This window comes from Dioscorea cayenensis, chromosome 7 (assembly GCF_009730915.1).
Source record: "Dioscorea cayenensis subsp. rotundata cultivar TDr96_F1 chromosome 7, TDr96_F1_v2_PseudoChromosome.rev07_lg8_w22 25.fasta, whole genome shotgun sequence".
Taxonomy (NCBI): domain Eukaryota; kingdom Viridiplantae; phylum Streptophyta; class Magnoliopsida; order Dioscoreales; family Dioscoreaceae; genus Dioscorea; species Dioscorea cayenensis.
Window position 1 is genome coordinate 21766758 of NC_052477.1, and position 22615 is coordinate 21789372.

The window sequence follows — 22615 nt, forward strand, 5'->3', positions numbered from 1 at the left end:
AACTCTCAAGGCAAGAAAGCAACATCACTCAAGGGGAGATCTACCACGATTTGAAGGAAGAAGACCCGCGGCTAGACGAAGCGTCATTTGGCACTCCTTTGGCCGGGAAACCGTCATTCGGCACATTCTTCACCTCCTCCTTCACCATTTCATCTAGGGAGTGTCATTTATGCTTTTGTTTCATGTTTTGCTTGGTTGTATTGCTTGTTGTGGGATGATGACACACTAGACCACCAAGGCCACCTGGTGTTGGTGAACCTTGGTGGGTTTTATCATGTATGTTGGATGATAACTTGTTAATTCCATGCTTGGGTAATTTTGAGATTTAATTCATTGTTTTCATGCTAAGTGCTACACTAAGGAGAAATCCGTAGCTCTTTTATGAGTGATGCATGTAGATGTGACTTGCTCGCATGTATTACATCATGAATGGATTAGAATGGGATACTTGTATCATCACGCCGAGAAATCGGGTGTTTGGTAGCCCTCCATGTAGGTTTAATCCGAAGAAGAGTAGGTTTAATCCTAAGTGAGATTTCCTCGTACTCAATGCAATCGTAGGAATATAGATTTGGAAGAAATTCCTATCTATGTTCGTATGGGATTAGGGTTCAATCGCCGAGAAATTGGGGTTGTTCTAATCTTGGAATCTCATGGTCCATTTTACCCTTGCATCTTTAGATCATCATCCATGTTGCATGATAACCCTGAAGGGGATCCTCATCCATAGGCTTTTGCATTTCATTGATTTTCTTGCTTGCTTTTTGCTCGTTCTCTCTAATTTGGTCATAATCTCGTTTTAGCTTTAATTACATTTAGTAGAGTGAAAATCCATCACTTGAGATCTTAGGCTAGATAATAGCTCGAGAAGGAGTAATAAGAGATCCTTAGCCCCGTGGAATACGATCCTCGCGTCTTCACGCGAGGTATTACTTGGCGATCCCGTACACTTGGGGGGAAGCAATCACTTATTTGGACAAATGGCTTCATCTTCAACAAATCATACCGCTCCTAGAATCATTTGTTGGTGAATTGCGGGGTGGATGATGAACTTGCATCTTCATATGACGGCGTGGAAGACATGTCCTTTGTGTTTGGCATGATTTCTACAAGTTAAAAAAGCAAGATCAAGCCAAGAATGCCCAAGATTACAAATTATGAAAGCTCAACAGAAAAGTTTGGTGATTAAATAAGTGAGAACCAACCTAGGCTTATAACGGGGCGTGCAACCTTCATGTAGCCGCATAAACATGAGGAGTGTAATACCCTGAACCTTTGGATACCTGTTGGAAAATATATTCAGGGTATTGCTATAGTTGCAGTAAGATTTTTCTACAGAACAATCTTGTCGAGAAACCCCAAGTGGAAAGAACAAGTACCTAAATGTGAAAGTTTCTAGAGGATTTTGGGTTAAAGAGTAAATGAAAAGGATTTGATTTGAAATATTTCCGGAGACCAAGGACTGAAAAAGAAGATGGAAGGGACCATTTTGAAATATTGTATTATAATCTAGGGACCATTGGATAGTTTGAAAGGACCTTTTGAAATACTATTTCATAATTCAGGGGCCATTGGTGAGTTTTTCAGTGACTGTTTTGTAAGAAATTATATTTTGAGGGACTAAAAGTGAATTTCGGCTGAAAACACAAGTTAGAGAAAAATCTAGAGTTTGAGGGTTTGTTCATCTTCTTCTCCTTTATCCTGCTACAGTAACCCGAGAGAAATTTTTTTTTGAAGAAATGGGAACAAATTGGAGGTTTTGAGGAGAAGGACTTGGTGATCGTCAGAGGAAGCTCGCCGGAGGGATGGTTTGGCTTGGTAAGGATTTCTTGGTGTTGTATTTTTCATGTATGTATGTATGCATGTATATATGTTAGATTTGATGAAAAACAAAATGATGGATTTGAATATATATATATATATATATTGATGAGAATGAGAAAGTAATTGTTGTGAAATTATTTTTGTGTTAAAAAACCTTGTATTTGTGATGAAATTGCTTGGAATGGTGGAGGTATTTGCCGGATTTACTGTAGCAATACTGTAACGCCGAGATTAGGGTTTGCTTTGGTTAATTAAGTTGAAGATGATGATGATTAAGGTGTTAATGATGATGGTTGGATTAAAATTGGTTGGGTTTAGCCAAATTGATTTGGTTGGATCAAACCAAGTTGGAATTGAATTGGTTGAGTGGAATTGAATTAATTGAGTTGGGTTTGATTCACTTGATTTGGGCTAAGGGTTTGGGCTGTACCAAGTTGGTTTAATGGATTTTGTATAAGAATTGAGTTGGTTCAAGGCTGGTTCTGTGAAATTGAGCTTGGTTCAGTGGAATTAAGTTCGGTTCAGGTTGGTTCACCAGTGTTTACCCTAAATTGAGTTGGTTTAAGTGCAATTGAAAGCTAGTTGGATTATGCAAGGTCGGGTTTTAACCAATTAGAGTAAGTGGGCCCAATAGAGAGTCTGTTATTATTTCTTGTATTTTCTTTTGGATTTAAATGCGGTATTTATTTATTTATTATATTATTCTGTTTGGTGTTGTTCAGGCTTGGGAGGGACTTCCAGGTCTACCAAGGAACCCAAGGGGACCAGGTGAGTTGGTAGTGGCTATTATTTTAAATAATTAGATTATTATTATGATTTTGAAATAATTATTTAATGGCTAGTATTTTTGAAATAATTGTTTATGTATTTCATTTTATCATGTTTAATTGCGTAAAATGCTGAAATATACTTATATTTATTGTCGTTAATGTTCATAACAATCTTATTAATACATCAGCTTTGTATAATTATATGTATTTTCAAATAGTGAAAATACACGTATATATGATTTAATTATTTGGTTCATGTGTTTATTTTTGATGGTTACATATGCTTTGATTTGGAATGATTTGTGAAACCATGTGAGCATATTAAAATGCTTTATCGGCATTGTTTGTGGAATTGGTTTTCATTCCTGGTATAGGAATGGTATCATGGATTTGGAATTTACTGGTTTATGCATTGTTATACTTTTGGCATTGGCTTTGTGGAAAATAATGTTTACTTCCGAGATGTGAATGCTTGTCCTGGATAAGGATCTTGTGATATGATTTATACCGATTGTATTATTGCAATATTTATATGATGGTTTGGATGGTGACGACGGGCTAAGGCCTGAGTATTGCAGTAGTGGGTTCCCTCGGGCCAGCCTTTAGAGGTGGCGTGGTGGACCTGAGTGTTGATTTGTCTAGATCAAGTGGGAGCGTAGAGCCCTAATTGGATGATACATCGGGATCCCGGGGTCACCACACGGGACCGGTGGGCCAACATCAAGGTTATGAAGATCTTGGCAGCTCCCAACCTAGTCGTGACGACGTCTAAGTCAGGGAGAGTTTTCGGGCTGTGGATTTGAGGATAGTTTTTATATTACTTGTTATTTTGAATTGTGATGAGGGGGCGAAGTCCGACTGTCGCTCTTAGGACGGCAGTCTCTCACAATAATTTGGATTTTTTTAGCAAAAATTGATTTAATGTTGATTTGTAATGAAATTAAGTTTCAATAGCTCTTTACAGTTGTATTTTACCAAAATTTTGGTCTTTGTGAAAGTTTTGAAATTATTTGTTAAAATTGATCTTTATATGCTTTATGTACACTAAATTTATTTATTTATAATTATTGAGCCACTATCGACCAACTGAACGTGTTGTAGTTGCAGGAGCAGGATCCTAGTAGATCACTGTTCGACTATAGAGCTAGTCAGGGTTAAGTCCAAGATTGCAATAGATCACATACCTTTCTTTCTATTTGTTATTGTCGTGATCTTGTAGCAGTTGTACCCACAAATTTGAGTTATTATATTTGTTGCATTTATGTATTTAATTCTTGTAGTTGGTGTAAAGTTGTAAATTGTAATCTGTAAGTCTAATTTGGTTTCTAAAGGGTGTCAGGTTTCCAGTTAAAATGAATTTTTAACTGATGGGTGCCACATTTACCTCGGTAGAAGGGGTGGGTGTGACAAGGAGAGTGATAAGTGCTTAAGTGAGCATATTTCATTTTACATGCATTGAGCATTATTTTTATCATGTTTTATATCTCATATATTGTTTTTGATTTTCCTTTGTGTATATAGGGTTGTAAAGGCCTTGAGAGAAGAAAATGAAGCAAAGATAGGTTATGAAGGCACATTTTGGGAGTCTTTTGTGCAACATAAGGGTCAGGACACAAGTGGAGCTCATACACATGAGGGTGTGTGCCAACTTCCAAGAAAATTCAAGCTAGATTGTGAGTTGGAAGGACAGAAAGATAGTCACACTCCCATGTCCTGACTTGTGTGAAGACTTTAAGAGCCTTCCTAATGATGATTAGACGACAAGACGCCTCATAACCTACCACGCGACATTAAGAGAAGAATTTTGGAGCCTTGTTCATGAGGTGCAATATAGCAAAATATTGTTCATGCGACCTGGTAAAAATTCCACCCAGTCATGTGGATAATTTTTGTAGTTTGCCCAGGCGTGTGCCAGCAAACTTATTTATATTCCATGGTCCAGGATGTGCTGATTCACTTTGGGCACGTAGTAGCGGACTTCCTGAGGCACCAGGGCCAGTATGTGAGAGTGGGAGTATTATTCACTGGCCCTAACATCACTAGACTAGTCTTGGGGATTGGCCTAGTGGACGCTATCCGAGGTGCTGAAAAGACGGTAATCCCCTCCCCTCTTGGACTTAATATGATAAGGATGATGGGGTTAATGCGCAGATATGGGCCTAGAGCATACATTTTGGCTACGCCTAGCCCAGAGACCACCAAGAGTGATGGAGACGCAACAGAGGGTTCACGGCAGGCCCCTAAGTCTTAGTTTGCACTAAGGGAGACCAGGGCACCCTTCACAGCACAGGAGATACCCTGGCATTTGGTACACATTATTACTCCTGCTCGAGTCCACGATCATTTTGAGAGGCTCGAGAGTGCTGTGGATGTGCTTCTGACTGAGATCACCGAGGTCAAAGCTACACAGGTTGAACAGTTATTAGAGCGAGATGCATTTTCACGTTTCATCATGAGACCGAGGACCCCTCTGTTCCAGCCAGCATCACCGTCACCAGATCCACCGACACCATTCGATTTGGCACCGACAGCAGTGGCAAAGCCGACCACCGACGACTCTAACACTTGATGCACCTTCTATTTCTTTCTTTCTGCATTTTATTTTGGACTTATACACTCAGAAAAGATTTTCCTTCTGAGTTTATCTTTTATTTTTGTCTCAAGTTGTATTTTATTGCTCTATCTTTTATATACTTGAGTTATTTTTATTTATCAAGCTTCACTAAACCCAATTGTGTATGCGTGCATATAGTCTTGTTAGTATGGGAATTGAGAACTAGTCATGGACACGGCCAATGTGGGCCCTGTGTGTTTTACAAGTTGTTGGAACTTTACTCCCAATGATTTAGCTTCATCAAATGCAACATTAGGAGTCAGGGGAGTATTGTTTCAATTGCTCACTCCCACATAATTGCTTGATTGCTATACTTTCTATTGTGCTTGCATGTGTACATTGAGGGCAATTTACATGTTAAGTGTGGCGGGGTGGGGGGGAGTTCACTTTGCACATGCCTTTTACACAAGTTTTAATTGACATACACGCTCACGTAGTCAATGGTGGTTCACCTTAGATGCAATGTTTGTATTCTTGAGTTTAGGAGAAATTTTAAAATTTAATGTTCTCATGCTCTAGTTTTTACTTGAATTTCTAGGAATTTTTACCTGATTAATATTTGTGCACCACTCACTTATGAATCTTTTTTGGAAACTCAAGTTCAATGTTTAAGGGACTAATTAGTTTTGTTTCTTGTTCAATTTTGCTATTAAAAAGAATGTAAAATGAAAAAGAAAGAAAAAAATAGATTGTTTAGTTGTGCATTGAGGGTGGAAAAAGCTACCACCTATAAAGTATGAAGATACTCTCATAAGTCGGATACTAGTTATGCCCCAATGAGAGAAAGAGCTATCCCATGGGATGAGTGAAAGCTACCACTCTAGTAGAAAGAGCTACCACCTCGAAAGTGTGAAAGCCACCTTAGCGGCCGCTTTGGAAAGGGCTACCTTAGAGGATGTGTGAAGCTACTACCATCTTTGAAATTTTGTTACTTTTTGTAGATAAATAAGTCCCTTGTACTTAGAACTTCGAGAGTATATTTTGGGTTGTTTTGAGTGGGTTTACACACACATACATGATGTCGGGTTTGTTGTCCTTTTAGATTCAAGTTTTAGCTAGAGCATTGTTTTTCGTATTTAGTGTTGAAAGTTCCCTTTCTTGTAGAATGCTCTACTTGATTGCTTTGGTGAACCTAAGGCCAAGCACTTTCAATTTTTTTCCTTCTTCTACGCTTCAATGTTGTATTTTTGCTTGAGGACAAGAAAAAGCTTAAGTGTGGGGGAGTTTGATAAGTGTTTGTGTGTTAAGAATGCGAAGTGTTTTTCCTTACAATGAGCATTACTTTTGTCAGGTTTAAATGCTAATACATGTTGATAAGTGCTTGTGCGATATGAATGCGAAGCATTATTTCCTTATGTTGAGCATTACTTTCCTCGGGTTTTTAGACTAATATGTGTGTTTTTATGTTATTTTTATGCAGGTAGGGTTGTGAGGCCGAGTATGAAGGAAATAGGCCAATGTGGATCATAATGCACCAATTTTTATGCAGTTACTGTTCATAGCCGGCCGAAAATCGCAGAAACAGAGAATCCACACAGGCGTGTGGAAATTCCACACGGGCGCATGTACCGTCCACGCCCGTGTAGTCACCCGATTCCAGCCCTATTTAAAGCCGATTCAGCCCCTGTTTTGGCATTCTTTTCTCCATCTTTGCCCCAACTTGAGAGAGGGCTGCGGCTAGGGTTTTGAGGGGTATTGGCCAAGGTTTTGGAGAGGTTCTACGGCTCCGACATCGTCATTCCTTAGGAAGAAGGTTGGTAGGGAAGCTACCGTTGAGGCGTATCCTATACCGGACGAGAGAATCCTTGGACGACGAGTAGAGGACTCTCTACAAGACCATCAACACGACCATTGAAGGGGTTTTTTTATGGATTCATTGCTTTTACATTCTATTTCTTTGATTGTATTTAGCTCCATGGAGAGCTAAAGCCCTAGTGGGTATTTGGGTGATTGTGAATCCTAGATGTATTCGTTTCATTGAACTTCTTTATTATGCTTCCAATAAATTGATGTTTATTGTGAGTTCCAACCTTGAATGCTTGATTGTATGAACATTTCCCCTAGAGTGACACTAGGGTTAAGAGTTCTTGTTGGTAACCTTGTGAGTGAGTGACACACCACGCGCGTTAGACAAAGCTAGGTTGGAGAGGGTTGAGAGGGTGAGTCGAGAGGTGCAGGGAGCGTCCCCTTTCCCTCCGACGTGATAGATTCTACCTCCGTTCCTCGAGTTCTTTGCGTCCCATAATAGAGTGAATGGTCTAAGGGATGAACCTCACTGGGGCCTAGTTGCGAGTGCAATGGAGTGAAGGGTTGAGGTGATCTTAGTATCTAGGGCTTAATTGTGGCTAGGGACCTTCCGCCTGGACCAAAGGGTTAGGTCTAAATCTAGGAAGAGATTTATCACTTGGAATCCCTAGAGCTCATTGCAACTCTATGCGAGTGCGAGGTATTGAGATTGTTCAATTTCTCCTCCGGGACATGTATATAGTTAGGCATTGTTGACCTTAGATTTGGGACTATGTATGTAAGGATTTCCACGACTCACCATTGCATCAATTAGGAAGTATAATAGAGGGTTCTTGCACTTGAAATGATTATCCTAGGTGAAGCATTATCCGAGTACCCCATCTTTATCGATTGCCTTGCCTCCTCCTTACTTTTTCTCTCTTACTTGTTGGTTTAAATTCCTGAGAATTGAATCATTATCACACTTATCATTGTTGATACTCCACATAGCTAAGAATCGAATTAAGTGTCTTTACTCCCTACTCCCTGTGGATTCGACCCCGCTCACCCGGGATTATTACTTCGATAAATCCGTGCACTTGTGGGATATAAGCAAGGGGACCTTGTCACATGTGTATTTTTGTTCTTTTACGCATTTAGCGTTGTGAAGCTGAGTATTAAGAAAAGAAGCCAATAGTTGATCGTGAACACACTATTTGTTGGAATCTTGGAACGAACAAACGCGAAGACACAAGTTGGGCTCTAAGTACATGAATGTGTCTGATCCTCCATGTAGTCAAATCATTACAATGAGTTGGAGGGGCACGAAGGCAGTAACATTTGCGTATCCTGACTTGTGCAATGATAGCAAGATATTCACCAATGAGGACTTTGATCGAAGAAGAGTTGCAATCTATGGCATAAACGTGTGCCAGTTTATGTTGCCTTGATGAAAGTGTGGAATTGGGAGTGTTTTGGCGGAGTACTATAGCAGATTGATCGTAGCAATACAGCATGGTGGCTGTTCACATCCCGACCGAAAATCAGGTTTCCAGAAAATCCACTTTCGGGCATGTGGAAATTTCCCATACCCGTGTGGAAATTCCACAGGCTCATGTGAAAAATCTATAGGGGCGTGTGGATGCCCGATTCCAGCCCTATTTAAGCCGTGATTTAGCCCAATTTTAGGTGAATCTTTTCACCCTTCTCTCCAACTTCTCTCCATCTTTTCAGTGACCATCGGCTAGGGTTTTGAGAGGGTTTTGGCAAGTATTTTGAGTGGTCCTATGGATTGAACACCGTGCTTCTCTTGGAAGAAGTTTGTTGTGGGAGCTTTCATCGGCACCGATCCGGCGAGGTGTGTCCTAGGTCAGACAATGGGATCTTTGAAGAAGAAGAGGCTACTCCATAAGACCATCAACACGAATACCGAAGGGGTTTTCCTATGAATTATTTGTTTTTACTTTCTATTTTATTATTAATTGTATCGTGCTCGATGGAGAGCTAAACCACCTAGTGGGTACTTGGATTTTGTAAACCCTAGGATGTTAATGTTTCTTTGACCTTTTATTATGCCTTCCTTAGTTGATGTTTTTAATTGAGTTTCAATCTTGAATGCTTGTTGAAAGATTTCTCCCTTAGAGTGACACTAGGGTTGATAATTCATCTTGGTAACCTTTGTGGATGAGTGACACGCCACGAGGGTTAGACAAAGCTAGATTGGAGAGGATTCAGAGGGTGAGTCGAGAGGTAGCGAAGCATCCCCTTTGCCCTCCGGTGTGATTTATCCTACCTCTAATTCCTAGAATTCTTTGCGGTTAGAATAGAGTGAAGAACTTAAGGATAAACTCCGCTAGGGCTTAGTTGCGTGAGCAACAGAGTGAAGCGTTGAAGTGACTTTAGTATCTGTGGCTTAATTGTGACTAGGGGTCATTTGCTTGGGCCAAAGGTTAGATCTACACATAGGAATAAGGTTTATTAGTTGGAATCCCTAAAACTCCATGCAACTTTGCATAGTGTGATGCGTTGAGACTGAGCAATTTCTCCGCCGGGACATAATGTAGAGTTAGTCACGGTTGACCTTAGGTTTGGGGCCATATACTTTAGGATTTCCACGACTCATTATGCATTAGTTGGAAAGTATAATAGTAGGTCTTGCACTTGAAACATTAGTCCTAGGGGGAGCATTGTCCGAGTACCCCACTTCTATCGATTGCCTTTCCTCTCACTTACTTGGGCCTCTCGTTCTTATTTCTTTTGTTTCTGCTTACATTACACTTTATCAATACAATCATTATTCATCTTCGCTTGGTTAAGTAGCAATTTTAGTATTTTTATTCTCTACTCCCTGTGGATACGATACCCCACTCACTTGGGATTTATTACTTTGACAAACCCGTACGCTTGCGGGTCACACGCAAGGGGCATTGTCAGTTTCGATCGTCAAAATATTTAATATACTTTAAATAGCAAGTATAACATCAGAAATTAAGTTTTCATCAATGAAATAATTGATAAAAAACTTTAAATCATCACAAAATCCACACAAGTATGAAATCCAAATTCATACATTCATTTAGTAACTCATAGTTCAAAATATTTAAAAATAAATAAATCAACAATTAAATGAATCAATAATATCACAATAGCCTCGAAACCCCTCCCTCGCTAACCGTGGCCTCGGTTAGGTTAGGAGCTACCAAGATGCACGTATTTTTGTATTGGCCATTGGGGAGTTCGTGTCATGACTCCGAACGACCCAACAATATCCAAGTCAGGGCTCTACACTCCCACCTAATATAGCATAACCAGTTTGACGGTTTTCCATGCCACCTCTACTAGGTTGGCCTGTGGAAACCATCCACTTCTTACTATAGTAAATGCTGGAGCTCGGCTCCCATGTCACCATTAAAACATTTAAATAATAATCCAGGCTGTAGGCTCATGATAAGTGCTTGAGTAGACATATTTTTATATATGTTTTACATGCATTGAGCATCGTTTTTACCATGGTTTATGTCTCATATTTCGTATTTGGTGTTCTTTTATGCATATAGGTTGTGAATGCCTTGAAGAGTAAAAAGGAAGCAAAGATAGGCTATAAAGACACAATGTTGGGAGTTCTTGTTCAATTCAAGGACCAAGACATGAGAGGAGTTCATAAACATGGAGATGTGTGCCAACTTCCAAGAAGATTCAAGTCAATTCACTAGTTGGAAGGGCACAAAGGCAGTCACATCTTCATGTTCCTTCTCTTTGTGAGGATTGCAAGACCTCTCAAAGATACGTCGATGAAGAAAAGTTTTATAGCCTACCACATAGACGTGTGCCCGGACATGTGGCCTTAAGAGAAGAGTGTTCGGATCGCGGTTTGTGAAAAGCACTGTAGCAACTTCACTGTAGCAAAATTACTGTTCGCGCGGCCGCGTGGAAATTCCGCGCACCCGCGTGGAAATTCTTGCAGCCCACGCGGGCGCGTGGAAAATCCACATGGGCCCGTGGGGGCACGTGACAGACGTGATTTAAGGCCTATAAATAGCCGTTTCGCGCTATTCTTTCTCATCTTTTGTGCGGCTCTTGAGGGGTGAGACGGCTAGGGTTTGGAGAGGAGGTCTTTGCGGCTTTGGAGGCGCTTCATCACCAACTTTGATCGATTCCTCCTCCGTCATAGCATAAAGGAAGCCACCGGTGAACCTAGCTTTGGAGTGGGTCCTTCAAGACGTTGAAGCTCTCCATTAAGGCCATCAGTTTATATATAAGGGGGTTTATTTCTATGGTTTTAATGTACTTTTATTCATTGATGGTGTGTTTTGTATGTTGCTCCATGGAGGGCTAAAACCCTAGAGGGTATTTGGGCTTGTGAACCCTAGGATTCTCATCTTTTGTGGATTTTCTTAGTGTTTCTATTTAATCCGAGTTTGATTAAGTTTTAATCTTGTGTTCTCATTGCTTGCTTGTTTAATTAATCCTTGTGGTTAATTGGATTTGCATGATTTGTTACTTTGATGTGAGAGAGGTCTCCATTAGAGTTAGAACTTCAACGTTAAAGAGGGTTGAGAGGGTGAGTCATGAGATAGTGGAATGTCACCTCTCCCTTCCGATTGAGTGTATTCTATCTCCGTTCCTTAAGCTCTATGCAACCATATTTGGTGTGAGGCGTGAGATTGAGAGATTTCACCACCGCGACCTTGTAGGGGGTCAGGATCCTTCGCCGGGAATTAGGGTTGGATCAATCTTTAGGAATTGGATACACAGTTTGGAATCCCTAGAGTGCTTTGTGGTCATATGTGGTGTGAGGTGTTGAGATTGAGCGATTTCTCCACGGACCTCGTAGGGGGACTAGTATCGGTGATCTAGAGATAGACCCGATTATGTTTGGATTTCCACGACTTAACTTACTCATCATAGAAGCACTTTGCTTATCCGGTACCTAATACACGAATCCTAGGGGAGCATTGCCCTGAATACCCCACTTTTCTTGATTGAGATTCTCCTTCCATTTTACCCTTGCATATTCATCTCCGGTGTTCATCTATTCGCACATTAGATCACCACACTATCCCATTATCATTAGGCTAGATAGTAGAGAAGAAGTTAGTACTAGTAGCCCTGTTCCCTGTGGATTCGACTACCCGACTCACCGGGTATTTATTACTTCGACACCCGTGCACTTGCGGTACACACACGCATATTCGGACGCGTGTCAAGTTTTTGGCGCCGTTGCCGGGGAATAGGATATTAGGAACGCTAGGACTTTGTTGCTCTAGCCACTTATCTTTTTCTTTTATTTTTGTCTATTCCATACTTTCTTTTTTTCTTCCATCATTCTCATCGATTTTTTTATTTTTATTTTTTTATCTATTTCACTCTATCTTCTTCCATCTGTTCTATTTTTGTTTTTATTTTGTCTTATTTACTTTTTTTCTTGCATGGAACTTGAATGATGATTAATCCGAGTTGTAGATTTATATTTTTCGAGGTTGATGCTCTCACTAGAAAAAAATTGATCAATTTATCAATGTTCATCAACAACACAATCCATATCGCATCAACTATCATCCAAATCAAAGGAGCTATCCAAACCTCTTGTGGGATATTGATGGACAACAATGGGAAGCACCTCAACAAGAACTTCAATGGAATGAGAAAGTTGAAGAAGATGTACTTCGGTTGGAAAGAGTGTTACTGAGATTTATTGAAGCAACCGATGCCCGTTTCCAAAATATTGAGGCCACATTAAGTTGTCACGATGTCTCCATCAAAAACATTGAGCATCAGTTAGGAGAGATCTTGGACATGCTTGCTAAGGAAAAAGAAGAATTTGAACAAGCAAGGCAAGTGTCTCCGGGATATGATAAGGTCATGAGCACAATTGAAGAAGTTGGGCAAATTGAGTACATTGGGGCAGGAAATGAAAAGCAAGAAGTTGAATATCATTTTGAGATTTTTGGATTGTGTGAATGAAGATTATGCTTGTGAGCGAGGAAATTTTTCAAGGGATTTGCTAGTCTCATGTTCCTCTCAAGTTGAAAAATACACAAGAAGAAGCAAACCCCAAGTTAATGGAACAAGCATTTCTCTTTGGGATTGATCAACTCTTACAATGCAAGAAAGAGACTTTGGGAAGGGAAGAAGATGTGGGTAGGAGATTGAAACCATCTAATGACCCACCTATGCTAATCTTGGACAATTCCCAACCCAAATTGTTTCCTTGGAGGCCAAAAGTAAGATGGTTGGACACTCCAACAAATACTTCATCCCGGCAAGTTGACTCTTGGTTTAAAGGAAGTAGCTATGCAATGTCTAGTCGGGAGGAACACACTCTTTTCAAGCCTTCATAGGGTAAAGAAGAGGTACGTCAAGCTTAGTGACGTAAAACAAGCGCTTCTTGGGAGGCAACTCAAGTTTTTAATTGTTTTCTAGCTTAGATTTTTATTTCTGCAGTAATAAAATCATGAGTGTGCGCTTTGTTAAATTTTTATTGGTGCTGAGTTCTTCATGAAGATTTTTGGTTGTTTAGTTTAAATGTATGTGTGTGGCATGGTTTAAGATGATATTCATGTTTTTAGTTGGGAAATTGGACTTAATTTCATGTAAATATCTCTATTGATGTGTTTCTGCAGAAATTCTGCAGCCCACACGGGCGCGTGGAATTTCCACGCGCTCATGTACTGAGCACTCCATGCCCCCCATGTGGAGTTGTCACACCCCCATGTGGGGTTAATTGATGAAGAGGACCACTATTCACAATTTCCATTCACACATCCCTTCATCTTTCTCACACACCCACACTCCCAAACATTTTTTTCCTTGGTCATTAAAAAAAGTTTAGAAGGGTTTTTCCGGCCATTTAATCATACTTTATTCTTCAATTCACACCGGTGCGCTCTCATTTTTCTAACCTTCTCAATGCCTCCATTTTTCAAACTTTATGTGGATATCTTGGTTCTTATGCATTGTTCTTCATGGAAATCACCTTAATATGCTTGAGAATACTTTTTATAAGAGTTTTGGAGCGCCGTTGTGGGTCGGTATGGCATTTTTTGGCCATAACCCTAGCTCTCACGCTGATCGTGTGGATGCTCAGCGACCGCGTGGGCTGAAAAATGCCCGAGAAACCCACGTGGGCGCGTGGAAAATCCACGTGACCGCGTGGATCCACGCGGGCGCATGGATTTTTCACGCGCCCGCGTGGGCTGCTTTCAGGCCAAAAATTGGCCACAAGGGTGCGTGGATTTTCCACGCGCCCATGTGGATTCCTGCAGTTTGCCATTTCATGAAAATTTCCATTTCTTTGGCAATTTTCTTGCAGGTAGGACACCAAGGACCGAAAAACTTGCTCCGAAATGCTTTGATCTTCTATGGTCACCCTTGGATGAGGACATTCTTTTGACACATCGACAACACCAGAAGATGATGTCAATGCTTCAAGCATCCCACTCATGACTCTTTAGATTTCTTTACTTTTGTTCTCATTTTTAGTTTTCTTTATTTTATCGTTTAGACTGTAGTTATCTTTGTGCGAGTTTGTACTTCATTTGTTTTACTAATAAGAACTCGTATGTCTTTTTCTTTTTGTTGAGCTTCACTCGAACCCCTTATATACGCATGCGGATGGCCTTGAGAGTGATGTTGATGGTGTTTTAGTCATAGACACGATCATGTGCGTTGTCCCATGGTTGTGTGAGCTTCACAACCTATACAACACGCCCTTGAGTTGGACTTCACCAAACATTTAATGAGGAATTCAGGGGAGTATTATTTTAATTGCATTCCCGCACACATTATGCTTCTATTGATGCTATTTTTATTGTGCTTACATGTGTACATTGAGGACAATGTACATCTTAAGTGTGGGGGAGGGTTCACCTTATACATGACTTATACTTGTGTTTTTCATGAGCATGCTCTTTTGTTGCCAATGAAGGTTCACCTTAGGGTTAAGAGTTTAATTCTTAGTTTTTGGAGGTTGTAAACATTGGATTTTTATCATGCTCTAGTTTTTCATCCAATTTTTCTTGAATATTTTTTTGTATGTTTGCTCTTTGTGCACTTTTTCTCACTCATTAGACCTATGAAGACTCTAGTTCATTTTGTTTGGGACTTTAGTGTGCTAGTTTTATGAAAAAAAAAAATATATATATTTGGAAATTGTTTGTTGGTTGTACATAGGGGGTGGAAAGAGCTACCACTCATGATGTATGTAGCTACTCTCATAAGTCGAATACTTGTTATGCCCTAATGAGAGAAAGAGCTATCTCATGGGATGTGTGAAAGCTACCACCCTTGGTAGAAAGAGCTACCACCTCGAAAGTGTGAAAGCCACCCGGGAGGCATCTTGGGAAAGGGCTACCTTAGAGGATTGTGTAAAGCTACTACCTATTCTTTTTTTGTTCATAAATAAGTCCCGTTTTTAATCGTAACTTAGTAGTGGACATAGGGTTGACATGAGTTGAGTTTTTTTCACACACACACGCATTCGGATTTTTATCACATTCATTTTTTTGATTGGATTGTTTGCTAGAGCATTGATTGTTTTTGTCTAGTGTTTGATTTTCTCCATAATTTTAGAATTTTATTCTTGTACCCTCTTGGTGAACCTAAGGCCAAGCACTTCTCTTTTCTTTCCATGAGTTTAATGTTTAATTTTGCTTGAGGACAAGCAAAGACTTAAGTGTGTGGGAGTTTGATAAGTTCTTGAGTAGACATATTTTTATATATGTTTTACATGCATTGAGCATCATTTTTACCATGGTTTATGTCTCATATTTCGTATTTGGTGTTCTTTTATGCATATAGGTTGTGAATGCCTTGAAGAGTAAAAAGGAAGCAAAGATAGGCTATAAAGACACAATGTTGGGAGTTCTTGTTCATTCAAGGACCAAGACATGAGAGGAGTTCATAAACATGGAGATGTGTGCCAACTTCCAAGAAGATTCAAGTCAATTCACTAGTTGGAAGGGCACAAAGGCAGTCACATCTTCATGTTCCTTCTCTTTGTGAAGATTGCAAGACCTCTCAAAGATACGTCGATGAAGAAAAGTTTTATAGCCTACCACATGGACGTGTGCCCGGACATGTGGCCTTAAGAGAAGAGTGTTCGGATCGCGGTTTGTGAAAAGTACTGCAGCAACTTCACTGTAGCAAAATTACTGTTCGCGCGGCCGCGTGGAAATTCCTGCAGCCCATGCGAGCGTGTGGAAAATCCACATGGGCGCGTGGGGGCACGTGACAGACGCGATCTAAGGCCTATAAATAGCCGTTTCGCCCTATTCTTTCTCATCTTTTGTGTGGCTCTTGAGCGGTGAGACGGCTAGGGTTTGGAGAGGAGGTCTTTGCGGCTTTGGAGGCGCTTCGTCACCAACTTTGATCGATTCCTCCTCCTTCATAGCATAAAGGAAGCCACCGGTGAACCTAGCTTCGGAGTGGGTCCTTCAAGACGTCGAAGCTCTCCATCAAGGCTATCAGTTTATATATAAGGGGGTTTATTTCTATGGTTTTAATGTACTTTCATTCATTGATGGTGTGTTTTGTATGTTGCTCCATGGAGGGCTAAAACCCTAGAGGGTATTTGGGCTTGTGAACCCTAGGATTCTCATCTTTTGTGGATTTGCTTAGTGTTTCTATTTAATCCGAGTTTGTTTAAGTTTTAATCTTGTATTCTCATTGCTTGCTTGTTTAACTAATCCTTATGGTTGATTGGATTTGCATGATTTGTTACTTTGATGTGAGAAAGGTCTCCATTAGAGTTAGAACTTCAAGGTTAAAGAGGGTTGAGAGGGTGAGTCATGAGATAGTGGAATGTCCCCTCTCCCTTCCGATTGAGTGTATTCTATCTCCGTTCCTTAAGCTCTATGCAACCATATTTGGTGTGAGGCGTGAGATTGAGAGATTTCTCCGCCGGGACCTTGTAGGTGGTTAGGATCCTTCGCCGGGAATTAGGGTTGGATCAATCTTTAGGAATTGGATACACAGTTTGGAATCCCTAGAGTGCTTTGTGGTCATATGTGGTGTGAGGTGTTGAGATTGAGCGATTTCTCCACCGGGACCTCGTAGGGGACTAGTATCGGTGATCTAGAGATAGACCCGATTATGTTTGGATTTCCACGACTTAACTTACTCATCATAGAAACACTTTGCTTATCCGGTACCTAATACCTGAATCCTAGGGGGAGTATTGCCCGAATATCCCACTTTTACTGATTGAGATTCTCCTTCCATTTTACCCTTGCATATTCGTCTCCAGTGTTCATCTCTTCGCACATTAGATCACCACACTATCCCATTATCATTAGGCTAGATAGCAGAGAAAAAGTTAGTACTAGTAGCCCTGTTCCCTGTGGATTCGACTACCCGACTCACCGGGTATTTATTACTTCGACACCCGTGCACTTGTGGTACACACACGCATATTCGGACGCGTGTCAGCTCAGTATATACATCAACATGATAGCATAATTGTCATCAAGAGATCACAAGTGTTCACAATTGCAATTCTCACTCCAAGAATGAATACTTTAATTAAAACATTTTTAATGAAACTATTTTCATCAAGAACATCATACAAGAGTATTTGATAAGTGTTTGTGTACTAAGAATATGAAGTATTCTTTTCTTATGATGAGCATTACTTTTATTAGATTTTATCGCTAATGCATATGTTTTTGTGTTCTTTTATGCATATAGGGTTGTGGAGCCAAATAGAGAAGAAAGGAGCCAAAGTAGATTGCGAATGTATTACATTGGTGGAATCATGAAGTAAACACACTAGAAGAAGCAAGTTGTGCTTAAAGACATATGAGTGTGTGCCAACCTCCATTGTGATCAATGGATTATGTAAATTGGAGAGGCACAAAGGCAGTCACACTCATATGTTCTGCCTTGTGCAAAGTTAGCAAGATTCCCATCAAATGTGCTTTTACTTGAAGAAGCAACGTGATCTAAGTCATAGACATGTCCTCGTTTGTGTTGCCTCGGTGAAAAGTGTAAAATCAGGAGTGTTTTTGGTGAAGCACTGTAGCAAATCATTGTAGTAGTTTACTATAGCAGTTACTGTTCATAGAACGCTGAAATTCAGATTCCTATAGATTTACATGGGCGTGTGCAAATTCCACATGCCCATGTGGATTCCTGATTCTAACCCTATTTGAATCCGCGATTTAGCCCAATTTCAGGATCCTTCTTTCCATCTTTTCTCCATCTTTTGAGAGGCTTGTAGCTAGGGTTTAGAGGGGCTTTGGCAAGACTTTTGGAGTGGTTCTGTGGCTTTGACACTTCATTTCTCTTGGAAGATAGTTATTGGGAGAGCTTTCTATTGCACCGATCAAGCGAGATGTGCCCTAGGCTTGACAAGGGGCAATTTGGAGAGGACGAGGCTCCTCCACAAGGTCATCGACATGAATACCGAGGGGATTTTCTCATGGATTACGTGTTTTTACTTTCGATTTCATTATTGGTTGTATCTTGCTCCATGGAGAGGTAAACCCTCTAATGGGTACTTGGAATTGTAAACTCTAGGATGTTATTATTTCTGATTGCTTGCCCGCAAGTGTACGGGATCGCTAAGTTATACCCTGTGAGTGACACAGTGGTCGTAGTATTCCATGGGGTCAAGGAAGTATTATTACTCACTCTTCATCTATTATCTAGCCTTCAATTCTTAGTATGAAAAATAAATGAAATAAAATAAAATAAACTGACTAATTTATGGTCGGGTAACTAGCACATGGATGTAAACAAACAAGGGAGTATCAAGCATGAGAAGGGAGTGTTTGGAGAAGAAATCCACCTAGGGTTGTCATTAAGTCCCGAACTAGGATGAGTTAAAGATGCATTGATGATGATTGAGACCTATAGACCTCGTGAGTAGATTAGCCCCAATCTCTCAGTGACTAACACCTGATACCATACGAATGTCAATTGGAATCTTTTCTAGATCAACACACCTATGATCGCATTAAGTTCTAGGAGTTCTCTAATAGGAGTAAACCTACTATCCTTCGGCTTAAACCTAGCAATGGAGGGCTACCAACACCTGATCTCTCGGCGTATAGGCAAAAGTATCCCCTTTCAATCTCTCATAGATCTCGTACATGTGAGTAGGTCACATCTACGCATACAACTCATAATAGAATTATGGATTTCTCCATACATGTAAATCTAAACATCAAAGCATGAAAGATTGAATCTCAAACAACCACCAAATTAAATGAATAACAACATCCCAAGTCCATACATAAGATTAACCCTAGGGTTCATCCAAATCCAAACACAACAATAAGTTAATCCCTCATGATAAGGGACACTTATACAATATACAAGGAAGACAAAAACATAAAAGAAATAATGAAAAACCCCTCTAGGTCATGATCTCCTTCAATGGATGAAGCTTTGAATGGTGATGCAATGGTGGTTTAGATCTTCACTCCAATTCCTTCTCCTATGCTCCTCTCCCTCTTGGTGATGATGTGTGCCCGTTTCCTACAAGGAACATCGCCGGAAGATGGCTGGAAGGTCTTAAGAATGTGTTGTGGCAGTGGCCCAAGAGGCAAAGAAGAAGTCCCCTCATTTGCCCAAAAAATGAGCATTTATAGCCCCCAAAATGGCCTCCATACGGGTGGTATACCGGCTCAATGACGACCTCATTGAGGTGGTCTACTAGCTCAATGAGGACCTCATTGAGGCCGATTGGGGTAGGCGAAAGTGCACTCTTGCACTTATAATAGTATCCATACTGGCTCAATGAGCACCTCATTGAGCCAGTATGTCTTCAAGCAAACTACTCTCTTTTTTGGCTAAAACATTCATCCTGGGGTCAATCCAGGGCAGCATTGACGCCGTATGCCTTGGATTAATTCCTGACTCAAAAACACTCCAAGTGTAGCAGTGGCAGCTACAGTGATTTTGTTGCGGTGCTTCAGCTACAGTACTCCAGCTACGGAAGATGACCGGAAGGCCTCAAGAATGTGCGGTGGCGGCAGCCCAAGAGGCCAAGAAGAAGTCCCCCTCATTTGCCCAAGAAATAAGCATTTATAGCCCCCAAAATGGCCTCCATACGGGTAGTATACCAGCTCAATGAGGACCTCATTGAGGTGGTATACTGGCTCAATGAGTACCTCATTGAGGCCGATTGGGGTAGGCAAAAGTGCACTCTTGCACTCATAATAGTATCCATACTGGCTCAATGAGCCAGTATGCATTCAAGTAAACTACTCTCTTCTTTGGCTATAGTGCTTCAGCTACAGTACTAAAGCTACAATAATCTGCTGCAGTGAATTTGCTGTAGTACCGAGACCTGGTTTTCTTCTCATTTTCTCCCAAATCATATCTTCGTGTCCTCCATGGCTTTTCCATGCCCTGCGAAGCAAATAATACACGATTAAGCATAAAATGGGCATCAATTCTTATAAAAACACATTCTAGAAGTATAGAATTCATATACTAAAATACGTACATTTAAACACTTATCAATTTCATTAACATTTTCTTATGTTTTCTTCAATTGATGTTTTTAATTGAGTTCCAATCTTGAATGTTTTTTGAATTATTTCTCCCTTAGAATGACACCAGGGTTGAGAATCCATCTTGGTAGCCTTTGTAGATGAGTGGCACAACATGAGGGTTAGACAATGCTAGAATGGAGAGGGTTGAGAGGATGAGTCAAGATGTAGTGGAGTGTCCCCTTCCTTCCGGTGTGATTTATCCTACCTCCATGTTCCAAGTGTTCTTTGCGGTCACATTAGAGTGAAGGGCTTATGGATGAACTCTGCTGGGGCTTAGTTGTGAGAGCAGCAGAGTGATGAATTGATGTGACTTTAGAACCTGGGGCTTAATTGTGACTAGAAGTCTTTCTCCTGTACGAAAGGGTTAGATCCGTACATAGGAATATGATTTGTCACTTGGAATTGCTAGAGCTTTTTGCACCTGTACACAATGTGAGGTGTTGAGATTGAGCGATTTCTCTGCTGCGGCATAGTGTAGAGTTAGTCACGGTTGACCTTAGGTTTGGGTCCGTGTATTTTAGGATTTCCATGACTCATTAAGCATTATTTAGGAGACATAATAGTTGGTCTTGCGCTTGAAGTAATAAGTCTAGCATGGCAATGTCCGAGTACCGTACTTTCTATCGACTACCTTCCCTCTTATTTTATCGTACCTCTCTTTCTTATTTCTTTTAGTTCATTTTACATAAATTTTATTCACACTATCATTGATTCATCTTCATCATAGTTAAATAGAAATCTTGGTATTTCTAATCACTATTCCCTATGGATATGATACCCCACTCACCTAGGAATTTATTATTTCGACAAACCCGTGCACTTGCGTGTCACACGCAAGGGCCGTTATCATGTTTTTGGAGCCGTTGCTGGGGAATAGGCATTTTAGAGACACTTTGCACTTTGCTATTTTAGCTATTCATCATTCATTCTATTTCACATTTTCTTATTCTATCATCATTCTGATTTGCTTTTCTTTCTTTAGTTGCACCTCCAGGTTATGACCCGAGGAAACCCTTAGACACTGGTTAAAGGAGATCCTGAACTTGAACGAACACTCTGAAGAAAAGGGTAAAGAACCTATATAAGAACCGTTGAAACCAGCTGAAGTACAAGATGAAGGGTCGGATAATATGGCAGAATAGAATGAGCCGAGGACACTCTCCGATTATGCCAGACCCTTAGTTTTGGGCACACAATCTAGTATTGTGCGGCCACTGATTATGGCTCAGAATTTTGAGCTAAAGACGACATTCATCCACATGTTACAGCAGTCTGCACAGTTGAATGGTTTGGCCGATGAGGATCCAAACAGTCACATAGAGAACTTCTTGGAAGTGTGCGACATGCTCAAGATCAATGGTGTTATGGATGATGCCATCAAGTTGAGAGCCTTCCCATTTCTTTTGAAGGAGATAGTGAAGCAATGGCTATATTCATTACCTGAGCATCGATTACTACATTGGAGGAGATGGTTGAAGCTTTTCTTGCCCAATATTTCCCTACTAGAAAATATGCAAAGCTTAGGAATAAAATATCCTCCTTCATACAAATGGAATTGGAGTCTCTATTTGAGACATGGGAGAGGTTCAAGGAGCTCCTGCGGAAATGTCCTCAACATGAGTTCTCCGAGTGGATGATTATTCAAACCTTTAACAACGGGTTGAACCCTAGCACAAGACAGTTGATAAGTGCTTGTGCGATATGAATGCGAAGCTTTCATTCCTTATGTTGAGCATTACTTTTCTTGGGTTTTTACACTAATATGGGTGTTTTTATGTTACTTTCGTGCAGGCAGGATTGTGAGGCCGAGTATGAAGGAAAGAAGCCAATGTGGAGCACAATGCACTGATTTTGTAGGAAATCTTGCTAAGGTTCAAATGCGAAGACATAGGTCGGATGGAGATGCTAGAGTGTGTGCCAACCTCCTCATATTCTAGTTGGCACATCCATTTGGAGGGGCACAAAGGCAGTCACACTCGAGCATTCCGACTTATGCATATAGAAAAAGAGCTTCACCAACGTGCCTATCATTGAAGATGCAAGTGATCCACAACGTAAACGTGTGCCCGTTTACGTTACTCCGATGAAAGTATGGATTCGGGAAGCTATTCAGGGCGGATTCTGTAGCAGAGCACTATAGCAACACGGTAGCAAGTACTGTAGCATTACTGTTTACAGCC

At 40.5% G+C, this 22615-nt stretch overlaps 1 non-coding gene across 1 annotated transcript; it reads right to left on the reverse strand.

Moving 5' to 3' along the window:
• Positions 1-21951: 21951 nt before the first annotated feature.
• Positions 21952-22058, reverse strand: LOC120266289. The gene has a single exon (XR_005538130.1). It is a non-coding gene; the product is annotated as a small nucleolar RNA R71 (small nucleolar RNA).
• Positions 22059-22615: the final 557 nt, after the last annotated feature.